The sequence below is a fragment of the Pongo abelii genome, chromosome 14 (assembly GCF_028885655.2).
Source record: "Pongo abelii isolate AG06213 chromosome 14, NHGRI_mPonAbe1-v2.0_pri, whole genome shotgun sequence".
Classification (NCBI taxonomy): Eukaryota; Metazoa; Chordata; class Mammalia; order Primates; family Hominidae; genus Pongo; species Pongo abelii.
In genome coordinates this window covers 108410312-108433534 of record NC_071999.2, presented here as the reverse complement: position 1 = coordinate 108433534, position 23223 = coordinate 108410312, and the positions used below count along the sequence as shown (strand labels likewise).

Genomic DNA, 23223 nt, shown 5'->3' with positions numbered 1-23223 from the left:
TGGTGGGGCCTAATGAGAGGTGATTAGGGCATGAGGGCTCTGATGCCTCAGGAATGGATCAATGCTCTTATCATGAGAGTGGGCTCATATTCATGGAATGGATTCCTTATAAAATAACAAATTTGGGCCCCTTTTCTCTCTCTATCTCTCTTGCTCTCTCTTTGGCCTTCCACTTTCTGCTATAAGATGATACAGCAAGAAAGCCCTTGCCAGATGCTGACCCTGATCTTGGACTTGCCAGCCTCCAGAGCCAGGAGCCAATTAATTTCTGTTCATTATAAATTACCTAATCTCAGGAATTTTGTTACAGCAGCTGAAATGGACAAAGACATCATGTCACTTCACAGTATGGTCAGGGCTTGGCTCTTCCTGCCTGTCAGATTCTTTTTGTCATATTTACAACTTAAGTGCAACTTAAATGTAATATTTTCTGTATTGCCTGAGGAATATTCAAGAAAGAGGGAGTTAAGAGTAGGACCACTTGGGACCTCTGTGAGCTAATAACTTATTTATACAGTTTACAAATATTTTACATGTATTTCATTTTATTTTAGCCTCCCAAACTAGGTTATTCTGATGAGGCTCATTATACAATGCTTTGTACTTGAAATTCAGACAATGACTTGAAGGAAGAGGGGTTTAACTTCAAATCAAAAGCCACTATACCTTTCATTACCCTCACTTTGGAGTCTTAAAGCCAAAAGAGAGCATTTAGTTGATTTTTTATTTTCAGGTTGCCAAGAATAAAGATTCTTTGAATCTTAAATACAAAGCAAGCAGAACTTGCATGGCTTGTAGAAAATTATTTCCTAACTAAAAATAAGACTTCCTGGCAGGAGCTATTTGCTGTATCAGAGCTTTAGGGCTTCTCATTGGCAAAACCTTGTCCCCAGCGGTTTGTCTACCTTCATTGTACTCTAAACAAACTCTTTCTTCATTAAGTGGATGGCTCTGTAGGTAATGGAAGGATAGGCTGGCTGCTACTCATGGAAAGGGTTTTTTAATAATGGAAAAAAATAAACTGTCTTGATGCTCAAGTTCTTGAGCCCAAATTAGCAAAGCAGGTGGACAGATCATATTTTTTCTATAGCATAACTCCAGGAGGATTCTGAGCTGTCTTTGTTAGCTGTCCTAGTTTCTTTTGACTGATATTCAACAAAGAAATCTTCATCTTATAACTTTTTGCTGTTTCTTCTAAAGAGTCTTTTTACAATGGGGAAAGAACAGGGCTGTTGTGTTTGGCCACATGGATTGTATGGGGTACAGTTGCAGAACGAATTGGCAATGTGAAGGCAACAACTGACCCCTACCATTTCTTGTTTACTAGGGTAAAGGGATATGGGACTTGAAATTATGCTCCTTTTTTATTATAAGTTTTCTCATACATGCATGTAGTCTGTCCTATCTATGCAAAGGGGAAAAAAATCACCAGGAATTGGATTGCTATTGCGACACAGTCTTCTAGCTAGAATCTACAAGAGTGCCCCATTCTCTACGAGTGCCCTTTTCTCTACAACGATCAAAGCATCCACTGTTCATTATCAGTCTGGTGGGATATAAAGACTCGAATTCTTTTAATTTGTGTTTTCCTGATTTCTGGTAAAGCTGAACATCTTTATTCATGTTAATTTGACATTTGCATATTCCCCCCACCCTCTGCCACCCTGAGAATTATCTTTTCAGAACCCTTGCCTATTTTTACATTTTGCCCTTTGCCTTTTCTCCTAATGATTTGAAGAAGCACTTTTCATGTTATGGACCTTAAACATTTCCTATTATGTATTTTGATAATTTTTTTAAATAAGAGGGTAAAAATTATTCTCTTGTATTGTTTCTCCTAATTTTGTTTACTCCATTAAAGTTTGCATCTTCAGTCCTTCTGGAATTTACATGTTATTCTGTGGTAGGTATTTTAAAAAATGTTTTAAAAAATTTTATGTGTTACAAACATTCCAATTATACTCTTTTAGTCATTTTTAAATGGTAGGTATTTATCTTTCCTCTCCTGTAGCTGTTTCTTCCAGCAATACTTACTGAGTAGTTCATAGCTGAGGAGAACTGGCACTGCAGTAGTTGTCCTTACAAGTTGTGTGTTTTCCAAGAAAGGGTGTTTTTCTATGAAAGAGGGAGACTATAAACCAGATATGGTGGGAAGCAGAAAATTGGTCTATTATTTTGAAAGATGCAAATATCAGCTCTTGAATTTGCCGGGAAATGTTTATTTTAGTTGAGCAATGTTAACAGTAGAGGTAGGCAAGGAAAGCATGCTTTGCAGAGTGAAAACATGTCTTTATTATATAATGTGTGAGCCGGGGAAAGCATTATTTTATAGAGCAGGGAGTAGCAAAGATAACAGAATGACTGCATTTGGTTGGCCATATGCTTTATATTCTGTTTTGAATTAAGATCACTATATATAGAGATATTTTATCTGTACCTTCTAAACTCCTGTTCATAATCTTGCTGAGAGTTATGTATGTTATCTGTAAGAAGCATTTTCTCCCTTATGATGCTGATAAAAAATAACAATGCAGGTGCAAGGAGACAGCCAGCATTTCTGGTAATATTCTTGAGATAGACTATGCTATGAAGTGGTAAAAGCATTGTGTTAAAATTTCCATTGTAAAATAACACATTTTATGTGTGCCTTTTAAAGAGAGCCTTTCCCCAATCAGAACAAAATGCTAATATATCCTTTGCATTTATCTTGTAAAATTACATTCTAGATTTCTTGATCCTAATTACATACTTTGGATGATTTTCCTGCTTCCAGTGACATTTGTTAAAGGTGTATTTTCTTAAACTTTGTGTTTAAAAAAGGACTTCCTGGTCCTCTTTTTGGAAGGTGACCTGTTGTGAAGGAGGGAATCAGAAATAATTAAGACAATATCAGAAGGGTTGCAGTAAGAAAAATAAATACTGGGTCATAAAACTCAGGAAAACTGTGTCCAGGTTTTCTTGGTCATTTAGTGGCTCCATTCATTTGCAGAGCTCCAGAAATCAAAGGGACCACTTTTGGTTAGGGGCATTATTTCATAATCTTTTTTTTTACTTGTTAGTCACATGTGCAGCTAATGCTATAAATGCATATTCCCCATTTAGCAGTTTCACCAGCCTCATTCAAATTCCAAAGCAGAAAATTGGTTGGAGTCTTCCGTAAGCCTTGCTACTCAGTGTGGTCCTCACACCAGAAGCATCAGCATCTCTTGGGAGCTGGCTAGGAATGCCCAGCCCAGAAATATTGAGTCAGAATCTGCATTTCTTACAAAATTAATGTTTGAGAAACCTTTTCTGTAGCACTAATGGAACAAATATAATTTGGCTTTTAATTTCTATCATCTTTAGTTCATCTGATGAGTACACTAGACATGTCTTTGAACAGAAAGCAAACAAGCAATATAAACCCCCAAAAAAAATTTGGCCACAGTATGATGAAACAGAAAAATCTGTACGGTAACTGGGTAATAGACATTTCTACAATGCAATTGCTACTTCAGGGCTTCGGAGTCTGACAGATGTGGGCTAGGATCTTGGGGTTGTCATTTACCGTTTTTTTTTGTTTTGTTTGTTTTGTTTTTTTTTCATCAGCGGGTTACTGAACTTCTTTCTCTACCTCAGCTACAGTGAAGTGTTCTGCCTCTGAGTTCCATTGTCTTTTGAGTCCACCATGCTTTCCACTCCATTAAGCAGATAGGCAACATAGGTCACAGGTATACAGAACTATATTCAGTCCTGCTATTCTTTTCAGCAATGTGCATTTTATTTTATATGTACTACCTTTCTAAGGACAGACACATGTACCAGACACATAAGTCACATAAATGAGCAAGAGGTAAGGGAAAATTAGGGGAGACCTGTGTAAAAGCACTGTGAGGTTATTTTAATAGTTTAAATAGCATTAATAAATCTATAACTAATTACATTAATAAGTCTCCAGCTAATTTGCTCTAAAAATGAATCAATGATCCTGGCTGTCTGCCATATCACCGTCTATACTTTGAATCTGTCTTCTTGGCTATAACAACGTGGAAATACTTCTGGTGAAAATATAATGCTCTCACTCATTGACAAATTATAAATATGTACATTATTATAAACTGTGTTCATAAAATACATCTTAAAGAAAGAGGGAAGTTCAGTTTCTCTCTGAAATATCATCTGATTGAGATGTGAGATATATAAATGGCTTTTAATGGAAAGAAACAGTGTCAAGCGTGCTGATGAAATGTGTATCTTCTACAGTTTAGAGTAACAGTCCGGAAAACAAATATCGCTGCAATAAAAGTGCGTGTTGAAAGGATATACAAGACAGGACAGGAGATGGAAACATTCTTTATATTCTACACATTTTAAATCATCTCTGGAAAAGTAGTTGCAACCTGTTTTATTTTGAATTGTGGCATTTGTTAATCTTTGGATTAACCTTTATCTCATCTCTTAAAGCCATCACTTTATATATTCTTGTTAAATCCTTTCTTTAATATATTTTAGAATATTTTGACTGAGTGCAGCCTTTACAATACAAATTTCTTATGTTCCAATTATTTCATTTAGTAAGCATAGCAATTAAATTAAGACACAAATTCAATGATAATAAAGAAAATGTTGCCCATGAAACACATCCCAGGTACATAAATGGTAACTAACTAGATTTAGGGGAGTATAAATAGCTGCATAATTAAAACTTAAGTAGATCTTAAAAACATGACTATTTAGGTAATATGTGTCCTTAATACCAGTTTAGAGTGAATTCCAAGACACAGATTTCCTCAATAGATGTGGTCCAAAACTCTGCATATGTCTATAGTTGTAAGTCACATCACTTCTTTATTGAAATCAAACCTCACTTTAAAAAGATGTTTTAGATTTGTTATTTTAAACTCATAATTATTATTTGTTAATTTACAGAAGATTGAGTGTTCAGGGGTCAGTTCTACACTATAAATATTTTTCCTTGAAAGGCTGAAGACAATTTTTTAGAAATGTATTTAATTTATGGCTTAAAAATTCTGGTAATATGAAAAAATTTTTAGCTTGATTTGAACCAGGTTTGTAATTCTTTTTTTTTTTTTTGAAGTGTAAAAAACCCCAAGTAGTTTAGAAATCTGGTGCAAATACTCCTTCTGCTGAAACAGGGTTTGCACCAAAGTAACAGATGTTCAATTGTGAATTGTGACATTCACCACTCCTCAAGGGGATGGGCACGCGTTCCTCGCAGGGACGAGGGACAGGCTCTATTCCCAGGGATTTATTCTCTTCCAGAGCCTCTCCGGGGCTTTTGCTGGGGCTGGAGAAAGACACACCCAGCTCAGTCCCCTCACCTGTGCAGAGGGCCTCCTGCTGCTTAGATGCAGGGAACCCACCTCATGTTTTTTCAGATGTTCTCAGAGAAAGAACACCCCACTCTGCAGACATGTGAGTCTCTAGGGTTTTTGAATGTCGGCAAATGTGTGTGGGAAGGTCTCAGGTGAGTGGGAGTGTGAGATAACGCTCTATCAGAAAGTCTTCCTTGTGGTGGATGACACTAAGCTGAGCAAACAACAGAGAAGATGGGAGTCCTGCAGCCTGCAATGTTCCTGGCAGCCTCCTCTAGGCCTGGTTTGCCAGCAGTACCTCTGAGGCGTGATCACACAGGAGAATGGCATTCTTGGGACCCAGTGCGGCCCCTCTGTGCTCCTTTGCAGTCCCGCGCAACCAACTGTCAGCACTCCAGCTGCTTTCCAGTCCCCTCCTGCTGGGAGGCCCTCTGAGAGCTCAGCACCCTCCAGCCTGGCTTCTCTGGGCCTTTCTCACTCCGGCATGAGTGAAGGGAATCACCCTGCACCTGCTCTAAGCTGGTGATGCAAATGAGTGTTCCACATCCTATGTCCACGTGGACTTACTAGACACCCATTTTACCAAGAGGCTGCAAGGAAACACTCTTACTTGTTAGCTTTCTTCGCTCAGTGTGAGTTGTTTGACCCCGGGCACGTTTCTAACTCCTATTCCAGAGGTTCTTTAGAGGGTGAACAATGCACAGTCCTGGGGGAGGGAAACCAGGCATTACCCTGAGATCAGGCTCTTCTTTCCACAGCCTGGAAAACTCCACTCATTTGTACTATTTGGCTTCCCGGGGCAGTGCACCTCGTTCTATTTGTGCCACCAATCGTTTACTCTTCAAATAGGGTCAGGCTTCCTGTTTGCATCCGGTGAGAGTTTTCAGTCTGTCAAAGGGTCAGCAGGCATTGATGGGCTATTTACTGCAAGCAAAAGTCTTCCTGAGTCTGTTGAAGGATTTTCCTTCTGCAAAGGCATGTAATTTTAGGCCATTCTTTATCATTTTTTTCCTGTTCTCATCCCTGATCTGCTGATCCTGTTACCAGAAAGGGGTCCTGATCCAGACCCCAAGAGAAGGTTCTTAGATCTTGTGCAACAAATAATTCGGGCAAGTCCACAAAGTAAAGTGAAAGCAAGTTTATTAGAAAGTTAAGAGATGGAAGAATAGACAGAGCAGGGCATTCCCCAAAGCAAGAGGAGGGACGCACTCACCTTAGGTTTGAAACTCTGTTATGTATAAGATAACAGAGCAAAAAGTCATGGGGAAGGTGTGCTCTACTACAAGGGCTCCTGACAAAGGATTGCCAAGCTTTGTGTAACTATTGTCTTCCACAAGAATTTATGTTACTATCTTTAAAGTAAAACTAATTCTTAAACTATGAATGCTTTTATTGTTAAGATATTGGGACATCAGGACATTTGCTGGGTTTGTTAAAAGTCCTGGGTCTATTCAGTAAATATTACTAATCTGTTCCCTTAATTGTAAACATCCTGTGCCTAAAAATGCCTAACCTGGGAATGCAGCCCAGCAGGTCTCAGCCTCATTTTACCCAGTACCTATTCAAGACAGAGTCACTCTGGTTTCAGTGCCTCTGACAATCCGAAAGTTTTAAAGACAGGGATCCTGCATCAAAATATCCAGTTGCCTCGAAGAGACACATTTTTTCTCTAGAAAATATGTTTTACAAGCTAAGAAATAAGAGATTAAAAAATAAACAAATTATCTTCCCTGATCCTGATCCCTTTTGACCATAAATTTGCAACATTCATATTGTATATCTTTATATATCCCTAGGAAGTCCTTCTCAAATGTTAAGGTGCACACGAATCAGCTAAGGATTTTATTACATGAGATGTAGATGGTGCCTGGGGTTTTCAACCTCAAACAAGTTCCCAGGTGACCAGGGCACTTATGGCTCACAGACCAAACTTTGAGCAGCAAAGAACAAAGCAAAAAATTTTCAGTGAATGATTGTATTTGGTTATATTGACAGCTAAGTGGAGATTAGATCTCTGAATTATTCATAACTTTAATTGATTCATTTGTAAAACTTTAATGACACACTGGAATTTTAATATTATCCTACATGATAAGTGGATCATATTGTTTGGCATGATTAAACATTACAGAAAAATAGAAATAGATCCCAAAATATAATTTCCAAAGGAATAAATGCTGCCAAATGATTTTGTGTTTTTTGTTTCAGAAATTCACTGGGCATATATGTAGTAGACTTTGTGAGTAAACTAAATTTATAAATCAGATAATTTTCAAATGATACATTGGTTTGGCCAGACAAAAAAAAATCTTGTTCTGTGGGAGCTCTCAGTATGACAGATAATGTATTCTATGTGGAAACCTGAGATATAGCTGCACATGAGGCAGAGTTCATGTTCCTCTGATAATAACAAGAATTTACTTCTCCTACCCAAACAGTGCTTTAAAGCGTCACTCATCCATACAGTCTTTTCTACACATGACTTCTCCATACACAGAAAGTAAATGGAATTCCAGGTTCCAATGTCATAACTCATACACATCGCTGGGGAGATGACAAACGTGTATGTTTCATAAGCTCAGATGTAATTTATGACTAATATGCATTCAATGTGTCTGACATATATATGTATATATATTAATGAAATATGTTCAGAACTTGAGAGAATAATTCTGAACACTTTGAAGATAGTAATATAATCTCTCAACATTTCAGGAAAAAATGTTGAAAATTGTCTATTATTTAAAAAAAATTATTTTATTTTATTTTTAATTATAGTAAAATGCACATAACATAAAATGTGCCATCTTAACCATTTTTAAGTGTATATTTCCATGGTACTAAGTACCTTCGCATTTAAATGTGTATTTCCATGGTACTAAGTACCTTCACATTTAAGTGTATATTTCCATCGCATTAAGTACCTTCACATTTAAGTGTATGTTTCCATGGTATTAAGTACCTTCACATTGATGGTGGCGACGTGTACAACCATCACCACCTTCCATCTCTAGAGCTCTTTCCATCTTGCAAAACCCAAACTCTGCCTGTTAAACCACTCCACATTCTCCACTTTCCCCAGTCCCTGGCAACCACCTTTCTACTTTCTGTCTCTGATTTTGACTAATCTAGATACCTCATGTAAGATGGACAGTTGTCTACCATATAGTAGTCAAATATAGAAGAGCATAGTTTATTTAACAGTTGAAGATAGATGTTTAAAAACTTGACAAGAAACCAATTAGAAGCACATTAAAAGTCAGCATGATGCAAATAGAGGCTTCAGTTACTCACTGACCTCATTGTTTTGTGTGTCAGCAACAGTAAGCTTCCTGGAAAAGTGTCTGGGTTGTGTGTCGACAAGAGTAAGCTTCCTGGAACAGTGGCTGGGTTTTCTACTAATTTATATAGGCAGTATGATGTCATAGAAGATTCTCTTATCTGACTCCATCTTCAGCTATGGGGAGTCACGTGTTTCATCTACAGAATTAGGGAGTTGCACCAGAGATGATCTCTCAAGTTCACTCACTTGCTTAACAATTTAATTCAAGCTCTTCCTAGTAGCAGGCTCTGTTATAGGTGCTGGGGGTACAGCTGTGAACAAAACAGGTAAAAGTCCCTGCCCTGGTGGAACTTGCATTCCAGTGGGCGAAGCTAGACAAAAAAAAAAACAAGTTAAATAAAAAAATGAGGCTGGGTGCAGTGGCTCAGGCCTGGAATCCCAGCACTTTGGAAGGTCAAGGCGGGTGGGTCACCTGAGGTCAGGAGTTCGAAAACAGCCTGGCCAACATGGTGAAACCCGTCTCTACTAAAAATACAAAAATTAGCCGGGTGTGGTGGGCGCCTATAATCCCAGCTACTTGGAAGGCTGAGGCATGAGAATCGCTTGAACCCAGGAGGCGGAGGTTGCAGTGAGCCGAGATCATGCCACTGCACTCCAGCCTGGGCAACAAGAGTGAGACTCTGTCTCAAAAAAAAAAAGGCATATTAGATGTTGAGGAGTGCTTTGGTAGTAAAATGAGTCACAAGGGAATGGTGTGAGGTGGGACCAGAGGAGGCTGCACTGAGAAAGTGAGAGGGGCAAGACCTCAGGGGAAGAAGGGAGGGCTGCACGGATGTCTCAGGCAGAGCAGGCAGCACCGGAAAAGGTGGGGGACACTCCTTTTGGACCAGCATATAACTGGGTTAAAGCCTCTCCTGTTTCACCTAATATATGATAAGCACATTTCAAGATAAAACTACTACTTTATTGTCATCAAATATAAAAGTAATTTTTTATTCAGGGTTTTCTAATATTCATCTATAAAGGCATTTCTTTCCCACATGGCATGTGTTACATGGTGTTTAACTTAAAGCAATTGCAAAAGAAAAGTCTGAAGAAAAACGTCTACAACGATTTACATCATGTTTATTTTTGTGTCTGAATATATGTTAAAATATACATTAACTATAGTAAGGAATCAAGAGAAGATCATAATTGCTCTTATGACTTGGAATTTAGAATTCTTACATTTTCGCCTAAAATCAACTTGTTAATTATTCATAATTTTATGTTTTATTTCCATATGTCAAAATAAAAGAGAAGGGTTCAGATGGATATTTGCAAACGCTTCTCTGAAAATAACACATTGTAGATGTGGTAGTTTTATTTGCAAAAAATAAAAAATCTAATGGAATATAATTGTCACTGAATGTTTGCCTAGAGTTATTTCTTATTTAAATTTCTTGTGATAGCTCGATAGGATATATAGCATTGCAGCTTACTGTTTAGGTAAAGTTGTTGTTGATGTGGATGTGAAAGTTATTTTTAGTTTTATTCTTTTCATCAGCTTGTAGCTCCATATGACTGTGATTTTTTTTTCTACTTTTAATCACCTAATAGCTAAAATAAAAACATGTTAAACATTTAGTGTTAACTGTAGTTAGGTTTGTTCAATGTATGTGTAATACATGACTTTGGATACTTAGGTGTAAATTCTTGTGGGATTCATTTATTTAATTTCATGTTTATAGTAGTCTGCCTGTTTTTTATTGATTAGCAAAACAAGTGGGAATAAGTATTAGAAAAAATAAAAATAAATTCCCTACATAAACCACAGCACACTCTAATATAGTTTGCACTTTAGTCTCAGGCTATTTTCTCTATCACAATCAGCAACAGCTAATAATAGTATCAGTTAATTGAGCATTTTTTATGTGTCGGAATTTTTGCATGCATTCTTTTGTTTAGCCCTTGTAATGACCTTGTGAGTTGGGAATTACTGCCATACGTATCTCGCAGATGGAGAAACAGAGTTTTAGAGAGTTTAGGTAATTTGCCAATGTGTTTCAGCCAGAAAGAGGTGGAGTCAGGTATCTGAATTCAGACTGTCCTCTTGATATCACTGGATTGATGAGATCTGACTTCTCTGTGCTCTTTCTCTAGCAGGTTCTCATGAGTAATGAGATAGCCATTAGACAGATGACAGGAGGGAGGACATAACATATGCTATATTTGGCTGGTTCGTCAGTTACTGAATGCTTAAGAAGTAACATAATTCTAAAATAGCATAATTAGTATATTTCTGTTATGCATCTCAAGAATTGTGGCTTACAGTTCTTTAATTCTATTGATGAAGCTGTTTTACCCCACAGACCCTGCCTTCTGCTCTTGCTTTAAATGATTTTTCTCATTTCTAAACATTTCTAGCTTATTCTTGTAGCCAACTCACCTCCTGTCACTGCTGTTCACAAAGAATATTTTTCCAGATTCACAGGACACCGAAAGGTGAAGGAGATTACTTTTTAAAGACATAAACAGATCAAAATGCAAAGCAGAGTACTTATTTTATGTGACCTTGATAAGCTGTTGATTTGCAACCTGCTGTTCCGCGTAAACAGCTCTTTCACCATTAATTTAAAATTCAGGACTTAAAAAATGATCCATATATTTCACAACATATTAAATTTGTATCTGAGAGACAGAGAAACTGAGACAAATATTTTTAGTGGCAACTTGGCTCACCAGATTGACAGATATCAAAGTATGACATTATAGATGAAAAAGAAAAGGGAAATAATTCAGTGGAAATAATATATTTTGAATGAAGATACCCCAGGTCAGATTCCATCTTCTCCACTTACTACCTCTCAGACCTTGAGTATGTCATTTTAACTCTTTAAATCTGTTTCTTTACCAGGTGAATAGAGATAATTTCCCCCCCCAATTAGTTTGAATATTAATGATACCTATAAAATATGGCTTTATCCACCTATAATTATACATTTATTTAATAAAAGTTTCAGTAATATTATTGCATTTTTTTTCCAATGCTGTTTACAGGTATTATGGCAAATTACAAATAAATGCTCAGAGGGTTTCCATCTACTCAATCTTATAACTGAGATGGGTTAGGGTCTTTGAGGAATAAATGGCACAAGTTCTTTCCAGAACAACTAGCACACTAATAGATATATTAGCAAAGTGCACACACACCTCCTTTTTCTGGACTGCTCTTTACCCTTTCCACCTGCAACTGCCTGCAAAGTCCCCTGGAGTCACATCCCTCATGAGGCCCACTCCCCAACACTGGAATTGGGCTAGGAAGGGGGAGCTGGTATAAATGAGCCACTTTTTCCTTTGTACTCCCAATATACCTTTTATGGTGCTCTAATATAGGACCCTTTTATTTTAGTTTGTAATTGCAGTGTTTGTTTATACCTTTCTATTCCCTGGTAGACAGGGAGCTTCTTAAGGACAAAGGTTATCTTCTTAACTTTGGTATCTGTCTTAGTCTATTCTTTCAGGCTGCTATAAGGAAATATCATAAACTCAGTGGTTTATCAACAACAAGCATTTAGTTCTCACAGTTTTAGAGACTGGGAAGTCCAAGATCAAAGCACTGGCAGATTCAGTGCTGTGTGATGAGGGCCCACTCCTCATAGACAGTGACTTCTAGCTGTGTCCTCACATGGTACAAGGAACAAACAAGCTCTCTTGGGCCTTCTTATAAGAGCACTAATTCCATTTATGAGGCCTCTGCCCTCTTGACCTAATCTCCTCCCCAAATTCCCACCTCCTAATACCATCACCTTGGGGGTGAGGATTGCAATACGTAAATTTTGGAGGAATGTAAACGTTCAGACCACAGCAGTATATCAGTGACTAGTACAATGCCTGGAATAGAATCGTCATTTAATGAATTGAATAACAGAAGGCTGTTCAGTTTGAGGAAGCCTTCCACAGCATGCTCAAATAATTCACCCTAAGTTCACCTCTGATCTGTCCACTGTCACAATTCAGAGTTAATCTGGAAAATTTGGTATTAAAACTCCTTTAGTCTTCATTAAATCCTAAATCTCCAATCATAGCTGTTGGTAAGTACACACTTAGCTGTTGGAGATGCAACACTTATTTTATTAACCATGACCAAGACCTGAGAAGCCTTGAGGTGGGATAAAGAAGGAGAATCCAGAAGAGGAGGCTGAGAAGGAGGGACTAGATAGGGAGGAGGACAGCCAGGAGAGTGGTGTCTTCCAAGCCAAGAGAGCAGCCCATGTTCAGGTAAAGGCAGTTGTCTGCCATGAAAATCCTCATTAGTCACAACTTTAGGATCTTTTATACCTACCCTTACCAGTAGCAAGAAATAGTGGAAAGAATAATGGACAGTGCCCACAAAATATAAGTTCATTTCTCCTATTCATCCCCATCTCTCTGCGCCACACATCATCTGTGAAATGGGGATAATAGTCATTCTAAGCTGTAAGCTTGTTGTGGGGATGAAGTTGTAAAAGTCATGTGAGATTTTCTGCATGGAGTCCTGCATGTCTTAAGTACTAAATAAACATTAGTTATTAATACTCTTGTCGGTTGCATGATTTAAATGAAATTAGGACAACAGAGCTTAATGTAATCATGTAAGATTTTGGAGTCTAGCAAACGACGGGTATCCATAAAACTCACAAAGTCTCCTGTGAGTGAGAACTCCCAGGCAGCATTGGCTCCTTCTAGGTCTTCTAAGTGGTAGGGCAAGGTTGGACTCTGACATCTTCCCTGGGGTGCATAACCATTCAAGATGCAGCCAAGAAAAACAGATTTTCTGCTTCCTCAATACAGAAGGAAGTGAGAATATGAAATAAAGGAACATTAGAATAAAATGATGTTAGGAGGAGAGAAGACAACATTCAGTAGTCTTGAGAACTGTATGTTTAAATCAACCCAAAATATATTCGAGACTGTGCTTAAAATATACCTAACAATGGAAGAGGAGGTTTTATATTTTAATATTCAGCTTGCATAGGACAGAGGTGTGCTATGTTTAGAAGACAGTATAGCAGAACTCTTAAGAGCACACTTTTAGAATCACTGAAACAAAAATTCTGGCACTAGCACTTACTTAGTGTGCAATAACAGGAGGATTCTTGACTTCCCTAAGCCTCTGCTTTCTTATCTGTAAAATGGGAATTATTATAGCCAACTCCTTGGGGTACTTTAAATATGAAACTAGATAATGTTAACAAAAAACTTAGCAAAGGGTTTGGTGCCTAAGAAGGGATCAGTGAGTACAGATAATGTTAGTATAATTGAATATGATAGACGAATGAATGGATAGGAGGACATTGTTTTCAATCTCAAGGAAAAGGATATTAAGTATTCGTTAGGCAATTTTAGTTTCAAGCTTCTTTAATCATATGCTATTCAATTAATACCTCTGAGTAAGTTTAAGGGGCAGAGGGCACCTTCAGTGTTAGAGAGGAAGATAATGAGATTTTGATTGACTTTAGTGTTCTGTTTGTTTCATTTTCACCATTTCCTAAATGGCACCCCCTACCACATAGGAATGTATCTTAATTTTTTAAAGCTACCATTGAGAAACTAGAAACTACATTTTGTGTTGGTGAAGAAGAAAAACTATCCAACATACCTGAGGATAAATATAGTGGGATAAAGTTAACATCGTTCATTTTTGATGAAAACAAATCTTTGAAACAGGGAAAACTGCCATGAGGAAGAAATCAAAAGAGCATGTTTCCATTTTGCCATTTCACAGTTAGCAAACATGAAAGAAAATATTGGTCAACATAAACGTTCAATAAGAAAACTTGGCTGTTATTCAATGAGGAATGAAGAGTATCATATGCAGAGTTTCCCTTAGTAAACATATTTAAAATAAATCTGGAAGTGTCTGAGAGTCAAAAATGTGGTGCATGCAATATATGATGTAAAACAAAGGCGGGTGGTTTACGTAGCTCAGCAGACAAGACGCCAGATGGTATGTACGCTTGATTGAAAGCACCCACCTGTTATTCTGCGAACACAATGGGAGGAACAGAATCCTACATTTCCTCATCCCCTTTATTGAGGACTCTCATTCTTTCATACTTAATATTTTTATATTACCTGTATCTATTATTCTAGGTTGCAAGAAGTCCTTTTGGGAAGGCAGAGTATAAATAATGTAGTTTTATTAATAGATAAGTATTAGTAAAACTTTGCATTAGAAGACGTATGGCTGACGTTGGATAGAGTTGTGTGATGTAGAGTAATATTCATGGTGTACACATCATAATTATGTTTGTGAAACATGAATACCTACTACAGGTCTTTGTGATAGACATCAGGGTGGGGATGCATAGGGGACAAAAATGTACACAATTTTGTGTCTGCTCTCAGAGAGATTACATAGTAGGAGAGGAAGACACAGTATTAAAAAATAGAATAAAGGCAAGCACCCCAAATCTTTGTCATTAATTTTGACTGGAAGAGAGGCTTAGGAAAGATGAGACATTTAAGCATTGCGTGGAGGAAAAAAGAAGTAGATCTCCCTTGGCAGGTGGATAGGCTAGGACATTCCAAACTGAGAAAAAGCAAGAAAAAAATTCCATGAAGCAAGAGAGTATGTAACAGCCCTAAAGGATCAGCCTATAGGATTCCCTAGTTGGATAGAATGGGAGGTAGAAAGAGATAGGGCTTGAGTGTTATAATAGTAATGTAGGCTTTATTTTCAGAAAAATAAAAATCCATTAAATATTAAACTGGGAAGAAAAATGGCCAGGACTAGACAAGCAGTCATGTTTGAAAATAAGCTCCAGGAATTTGATAGAATATAGGAAAATTGGCTCTTAAATGTATATTGGGGGAGGAAATGGAGTTAAATATGATCTTAATGTTTCCAGCTAGGATATCAAGGTTAAAAATTGGTACCATTAACCATTTTCTTTAGAAAATACAGAAAGAAGAGAGGTTTGAAAAGGGGGTAGAGGAAGGAAGGTAGAATGTGTGGTTAAACTGATAAATTGAATTCTGGTGGCTGTTCATGAGAAAAATGTGCTGACAGTGTTAGAAATAAAGATTTGGCTTAAGTGGGCTGCAGACATAGATTTGAGAACCATCGTAATCAAAGTGGTAATTGTAAGTATGAGAGTGGATGACGTTCCCTAAAGAGATCAGGTACAATAAGAACTAAAAGGCCAGATACTGGAAGAATAAGCAGATTTCAGAGATAAAGACAGAACTTACAAAAGGAGACTGAATAATGTTCAGAGAAATAAGAGGAAAGCCAGGAGGAAGTATTGTTGCTGAAGTATTGAAGCTGAAATGTTGAAGAACATCTCAAAAATATTACATTCCAAAATATTATCTATTGTCAAAAATTGAATAGAATAAGAAAATAAGAATATTGAAATAGGCATTATACAGACAGCAGTAAGAATAGTTTTAGGAGATAAATGGGATAACTTTAAAATTAGCATAGCTAGCTATTATTTATGGAGCCCTTTCTTTGTTCCTGGTCTATTAACTAGAATCCTCACAACACTCCAGTGAGATAGGTTTCAGCATTAGTTCATTTTTCAGTGGAGGAAACTGAGGCATGGAAAAGTCAAATGGCTACCTCAGGATCATAAAGCTAATAAATGACCAAGTTCTGATTCAAACCCAGGCCATCTGGCTGAAGAGCCCACCTTCATAACCACCACATATAGCATCTTAGGAAGTGTGCTGTAAGGGACGGGCCAGCTGGCAGGCTTCCTGGTGGACTGTCATTGGGAGGAAATTGCAACATGCATGAACCAAAGTATAATCAGCCCAATGTCAATGTTGATGTCAACTGAAGTTGCCAAGAACTTTAAGTGGACAGGTAAAAACTCTTCCAAGGATGCTTTCACGAATTGAAACAATGAATAAATATGTGGCCACGACCTCAACTCAGGGACTATCTCAATGACAGTTGCTGCAAGTGGTCAGTTACAATGCGTACATCCTATAACTGAAAAGATGCATGGCAGAATCTTGTTTTCAAGGAAAATATAATTTACTTTATTACATAAATGTTAATTGCTTTAATATGTCTCCAAGAAGTAGTCTGGCTTGTAATATTGCAATAGAAAGCCAAAGAGAAGACATATTTTGCAGAGCTGAGAGTCAAAACAGTTTTTATAAACATTTTTGAATCAGCCTTCTAATCTGTAATTTTATTCTGCCTTTAATGTATACTCAGGGACACTAATATTATCAGTTAGAGGTGATTGGAAATGAGCAAAATGAAGGACAATTCTAAATCAGTTAACAGCATAGGTTTAGTTCATGAAATAAATCCCTTGTTGAACTGATGGAGAGACATACAATTTGCATTCATAAAAATTGTCTTCTCTAGTGCAGCATAAAATAAAGGAAGATAAAATAATGGTTTGAAAGGGCTTGAAATAATTAGCCTGTCCAGAGGGCTAGTCTTGTCCAGCCCTGAATGAGCGGGTAGTTAAAAGTGGAGACATTGCTCTGTCTAGCAATGTCACCTTGAAGAGGTGGATGTTGAAGTACTGGAGATTTAGGGGAAAGTCAGGGTTGAAGGAAGATTTTTTTTGGGTTCAAGGGCTTGTCCATGGGCTAAGGGGAAAGGCCAGTGAAGAGAGGAGGGAGAGAGAGGGATTGAAAGAGGAGTTGCAATGAAGGAAGCAGGTTTCAGAGCTCTAAAGGCCTGGGGGACAAAATTCACAGGAGGAGGAGCTCTCGTGGAGGAGGAGAGCTTTCTAAATCAAGAGGTAAGACAGGGCTGAGACGTGGGGAAGCGTGTGCTGTCTTGGGGAGAGGCTGTGACTATGACCCTCAGAAGGGCTCCTCTTCAGGGAATTCTGCTGGGAATTGTGGGCTTGGCATAGGGAAGATATTTAGAACATTTCTGTGAAGGAAGGGAAGCAGAGAGTAAAATGTTTATGGCTCAGCATTGAGGACGAGGTTGCAGTTCAGTGCACCAACTTAGATGACAGTGTGTTAAACATTTCCTCCTCAAGGCATCTTTTAAGACAGCCATTATTATTGTTCATCAAGGTATTTGCTCAAAGGGATAAAACTAAAGCTAATGTTTGAGTAATTATATAATGTCTTATATTTGATGGAAATACATTATGTAGTATAGTTTCGTTAGGCTCAGAGACATGAGGATACTTAGCAGCGTATTGAATAGTTTAAAATCTATTTTGTATACATGACACAAGTTACCATCTAGAAATACTGTCTTCAGCAATCCTTGGTTCTTTTTAAAATTATTTTTTGTCTATTTCAGTTGGATAGGACCCTGAATGTTTCCCTCTCTTTGTCCTAGGACAACTTGTGGAAATGATAAATGGGATCTATTAATTCAACATAGTGACATTCGAATCTATAATATGATGGTGCACCAAAGAGTTGACACCTCTGTAACCCTGAGCACATGGTTGTACACAATACAATTAAATATCTTCTTTCTTAGGAAAAGATCACTTCTCCACCACAGATCTGATACTGAAATGATGTTTTTATTACTAAGAATATTTTATTACTAATTTTTACACTAAAAATTCCTTTAATCTGGTGTTTCTTTGCAAGCCCTGCAAAAACCCTGCCAATGTAATATGGGGGAGAGCTCCTTTCATCCAAGGGCTGTTGGAATGCGTAGTAATGCGAGAGAGCCTTTTGGAGATATGTTTTCTTTATTTAATTTTTTTCTATTAATAATGATAGGAAAAAGTTATATGATGAAAATAATCTTTCTACTGTTTCACAGCCAAATATCTTTATTAGTTTCAATATGTTTATATATGTTTATGTATGAAAAGAGAAGCCAAATGATAGAAAGATAATGCCATTTCAGAGGCTGTAGAGATGCATCTCTTACCATCCTGATTAATCTGTAACTCAATTCAAGTTCTTATTACCATTATGTTATTCTGTCATTTATATCAGAATGAAAACTAAAAAAAATTAATATAATAATATTCTAAAGTAGGATGTTTTGTTTTGAGACAGCGTCTTGCTCTGTCATCCAGGCTGGAGTGCAGTGGCCTGACAATAGCTCACTGCAGCCTCAAACTCTTGGGCTCTAGGGCAGAACATTTTATGTTATGCTGGTAAACTGTGGTAGCAACGTTTGGGATAGTTATTTATAGAGATTGAAACAGATAGGATAAATGTGAATTATGACAGTAGATGGAAAATATTGGCAAAGACCCTGTTAATTTTTAAGTGTTTTAAAAGTGGAGTAAAATCCTTCTGAAAGACATAGACCATCGTAAATGAGTGTCACCGTGCAGAGGAAAAAAGCAGAATAAAACTATCATATCAAACATAGATAACAGGGGGCCTAACAAAATTCTAGTCCTTCTTAAATAATATTTAAACCACAAAGCTGACAAGAGTACTTGCAGTGATCCCAGGGGCAGCACTGAAAATGGAATTAATTGGGAGGATTTACAAATAAATAATTTTGGTGCCTTTTGGATCTCCAGTAGCCAGGACAGTTTTCACTCTTGAACTGACAAGCTCCCAGTTTCTGTGCATTGCCCTCTTCCCCAAGCCAGACACCTGTCTCTATGTCTAGCTAGTCACTGATGTTGCTTCAGAGTCACCAGCCATATTTTTTAGTAAAGTGGTCTTGCATACACCCTTACCCCCACTCATACTAAATTTTGGTAAAAATGTGAACTTGTGGCTTTAGCATTTTTCTAGGGTGATTTTTCTCTAGGTAATTTGAAACCTATATTTGGAACTGTAGAAAATGAGGTTTTAAACAAAGTGAAAGCTAGCGTATTCCAGGATAGTTTAACTGACCCAGATAGCATCCCGATGGATGATGAAAGACTTCTATTGAGAGCTTATTTCTACATAGTCTCTTGAAATATGATTTCAATGTATTTCTTCCATTTTCTCCTAAGTAGGGTCTTGGGCTGCGTTAATGGAGGCCTTGACCTGGATTTTGGTATGTAATCAGCACTTCAGGCTGGACAGATGCCCTTAGAGGACTATGTTCATTTCTGATGCTGTATTTTGAGAAGGACATTGATTAGAGGAGTGTGTGTTCATGAAGAATGATCGGGATAACCACAAAGACTACTCAAGGAGAATGGGATGCTTACCCTGGGGAAGAAACGTCCTGAATGAGACAGGATTGCTGACCTATATCTTAAAAGAGTATCCTCTAGAAGTAGTAGAACAAGCTATTCTGCATTTTTCTTAACAGTTAGAACCAGTGGGAAGGAGGTACAAGGAAGATGATTTCAGCTCAAAAGAGAATTCTTTAACAGCTAGGGATGCCCTTCTCTGTAATAACTAGGACTGCCTTAGGAGCTTATGACTACTGGAGGTATTTAAGCTGGGGATGGCAAACCATTGGTCAACGTTTCCTAATTTGATATAAGGCTGCAATGCATGTCTTTAATAATGCCTTCAACTTTCAAAATTACATACGTTGTCAAACAAATAATGGTTGACCAGATGTCTGCCAAACACTGTGCTAGTGCAAGGCTGAATGTAAAATGAACCCTGCCAGAAGATCTAGCAATCAAATTAGGGGAAATGGCATGTGTAAGACTAAGTATAATACACATAAGTGTAAGTGCTATAATAACAGTGTAAACAAAGTCCTCGAAAAACCCTAGCAGTGGATGAATTCAGCAAATACTTACTACATATTTACGATGCTATAGACAGGCATTTTGCTATATTCTATGTTCAGAGTGAGACTGGGCTTCATAGTCTCTGAAGACTGTATGGGGTAAAGAGGATTTGGAGGTGTATAATAAGTTTCATAATTGTACCAGTTTTTGAGAATCAAGTATTGTTGCTAAAGATAAACAATTTCTGACTCCTAATCATTTTCTAATCTGTGATAGACATTTCTAGTGTCTACAGAATTAAGTGGTTTCAGACATTAGTGGACACTTATTTATTAGATTCCAAGTTTGTTTTAGTTAGTATTGGAAATATAAATACAAAAGACAAGAATTTTACCTTCAAGGAACTTGTAGTCTAGTTAGGAAATTAAGCAATGACATAAAATAATTAATAATTTAAAAATTTGACAAATGTTTATTGCACTGTAATTCTACATTTGCAATTGAACTTCAACATGACTTTCATCCCACCTCTTTGTAAATTATCTGTTAGTTCAAAGAGCTTGTGATCACATTTTCACTTATAATCTATGTGTGTGTGTGTTTGTGTGATATCATTCATATCAACCCAGCCCTCAAGCATATATTCTGAAAGGCTGAAATGGCTGTGCATGTTTCTATTATATGCAGTCTCCTTTTAAAAGAAATTTCCCCCTCTCACGTACTCAGCTTCTTAAGGACAGGATTCTAGCTTGTTTTTCGGATCCCTTTCTGTGGAGCAGTGATAGAAAATGGGTTTAGATTTATCATCTTATCAAATTAGTTTCTTCTTTCACTCAGTTTTCTTAAAAGACCTAAATTTTCTAAAATTTAACCTTCTGTCCTTTGCTATTGGTGGGTTTGTGTTCATTAGATAATTGTGGCTTCAAATTTATTTCATTAAATTTCCATCTGAAAAAAAACACTTAATCCCCAAATTTAGTTCTTTTTTGATAAGAGTTGTCTCCATAATGCAGTTTGCCTAAAATCACATAGATATGTTTGTAAATATTCTGTTATTTAATTATTTGCATTGCTAGAGTACCTAGAGTTAGTTGAACATTGAAAACTAAGCAAGGGCTCTTGCGAAAAATTCTTTCACAGAATCTGTTGTATGTCTGCTCTCCTTCTAACATGAAGAATGTTAATGCTACCATAACCTATTTACAGAGTGCGCTTAAACTGTCATTCACTTTTAAAACTGTTATCTCAATACCACTGTGTAGTGCATTTCCTTATTTTACAGACAGGAAGAGGAATGTCAAGGAGATTAAGTGATTTGTCCAAGATTATACCGCTAAAGAGAGGCTGAGCTGAGACCAACATGCCTGTCTCATGAGCATGAGTAAGAGCCAGCCGGGCTGATGTTAACTTGTATAATCTTATGCTCTGGAAGGTGTGCATGCCACGAATCCAATAAGGAGCACATTAGTAAATGCAACTTGCAGACATGATGTGAAGTGACTCTTGATGCCAAGAGAAGGTACAGCAACCTAGAAAATGCGCTTTTGAAAGATGTATATAATGCCTTGAAAAACTCTGTTATTTTAAAGCAAGAACATGATCAAATATTTTACTTTTGTGCATTAGACAGGGAAGACTAATGAGAATGACGGCAATATTTTAATCATCTGCAGTGATCTGAATTGTATGTTGGCGAGTACAATAAATAAAAATATATCTAATGTCTTGAAACTTCAAGATATGTAGCTGTCCTTCTTAAATTTCTGTGTTTTAAAAGGAATGACTATATAAAACACACAGTTTGGATTTTATGTGTAGATCTAGAGTTTATCATGTTGATGACTAAAAGTGAGACTTATTTAGAAATTTTTCTTTGGAATCTGTCTTCTTAGTGAATTGCTTATATAACATTTTTATTTCCATTCTTAAATGACAAATATAATCACATATTTTTGTTAAGAGAATTACTAAAATAAGATTAAAAATTAGATGCCTCTTCTCAAGTAAAAGCACTTTTCTCTTAGAGGGTTGGGACATATGAGCAGAAAAGTTTAGAATTCAAAAAGACTAAATACAGAAGACATTTTAGAAATTCAATTTTCATTCAACTTTTAGCTTTTATGGAAGGGAAAATGGAAATCCAGGAATCTAAGGTCACTTGCTGGAATATTATTATTCATATTAATAATTATCATATGAAAACTACATTATATGGAATTATTACATCACTTACTATTACATCACTTACACTTATGTTGTATTATACTTAGTCTTATACAAATGTAGTTTTCCAATGATAATTATTAGTATAAATGCTACTGTTAACAAGATTAAATTCAACCATAGCCACACTATAAAATACAAGTAATGTCCCTGGGTTAGGTTTCACAAATACATATTTCTTGAGAAGCTCTGAATATGTCTCAGGCTTAACTAAAAGAAAATCTTTTGCCTTTTAATTGCCATTATTGGCTTCACTTTGATCATTTTATAGAATTCAGAACTGTGAATTGTGAATTGGGGCTTGAGATATATAAACTGAGTATATTTTAGTATCAATTTCAACAGCTGAACACCACCAAAATGGTAATCCAGCCTTCCAATTTCAGGAGGAAGTTAAAAAGTAAACATTGTAAATTTCTGCCTGAAGCATATTACTTTTTCTTTCATGGTTGGAAGTATCATGTATCTGAATTCCAAACCAATCTCCACAAGCTCAGAAGGTTCACTTCTACAACTAACTTTAGCAAGATTTGAAATGGAAGAATTTCACTCAGCAGTAGAAATCTAGGGAGCAGGGGTTGATGTCAAGTCCTGGGTGAAGAAGTCCTTCTTCTGTCTCTAGGGTAACCATTGCATGGAGGTAGCAGCCCCAGGAGGTAGGGCAAGAAAATGCACCTCCACGTAAGCAGGCAATGGGAGACTCTGGAGATGCTGGGAACGGACGCAACATCCAAAGGCCCGCACAGGAAACAGAAAATGCCTTTTATCCAACCAGTGTAGCTGCTTTGAAGCAAGAGAAAATGTCAAAAAAAAAAAAAAAAAAAAGAGGGCAATTTGA

General features: G+C 36.9%; 1 protein-coding gene and 1 pseudogene across 3 annotated transcripts in view; both read left to right on the top strand.

The window, feature by feature from the left end:
* FGF14 (fibroblast growth factor 14) overlaps positions 1-23223 on the top strand; it is a 677860-nt gene that overhangs the window by 161007 nt on the left and 493630 nt on the right. The gene's annotated exons all lie outside the window — the stretch shown is intronic.
* Positions 1-23223, top strand: part of LOC129049592 (large ribosomal subunit protein eL39-like) — a 48861-nt pseudogene extending 25638 nt beyond the window's left edge.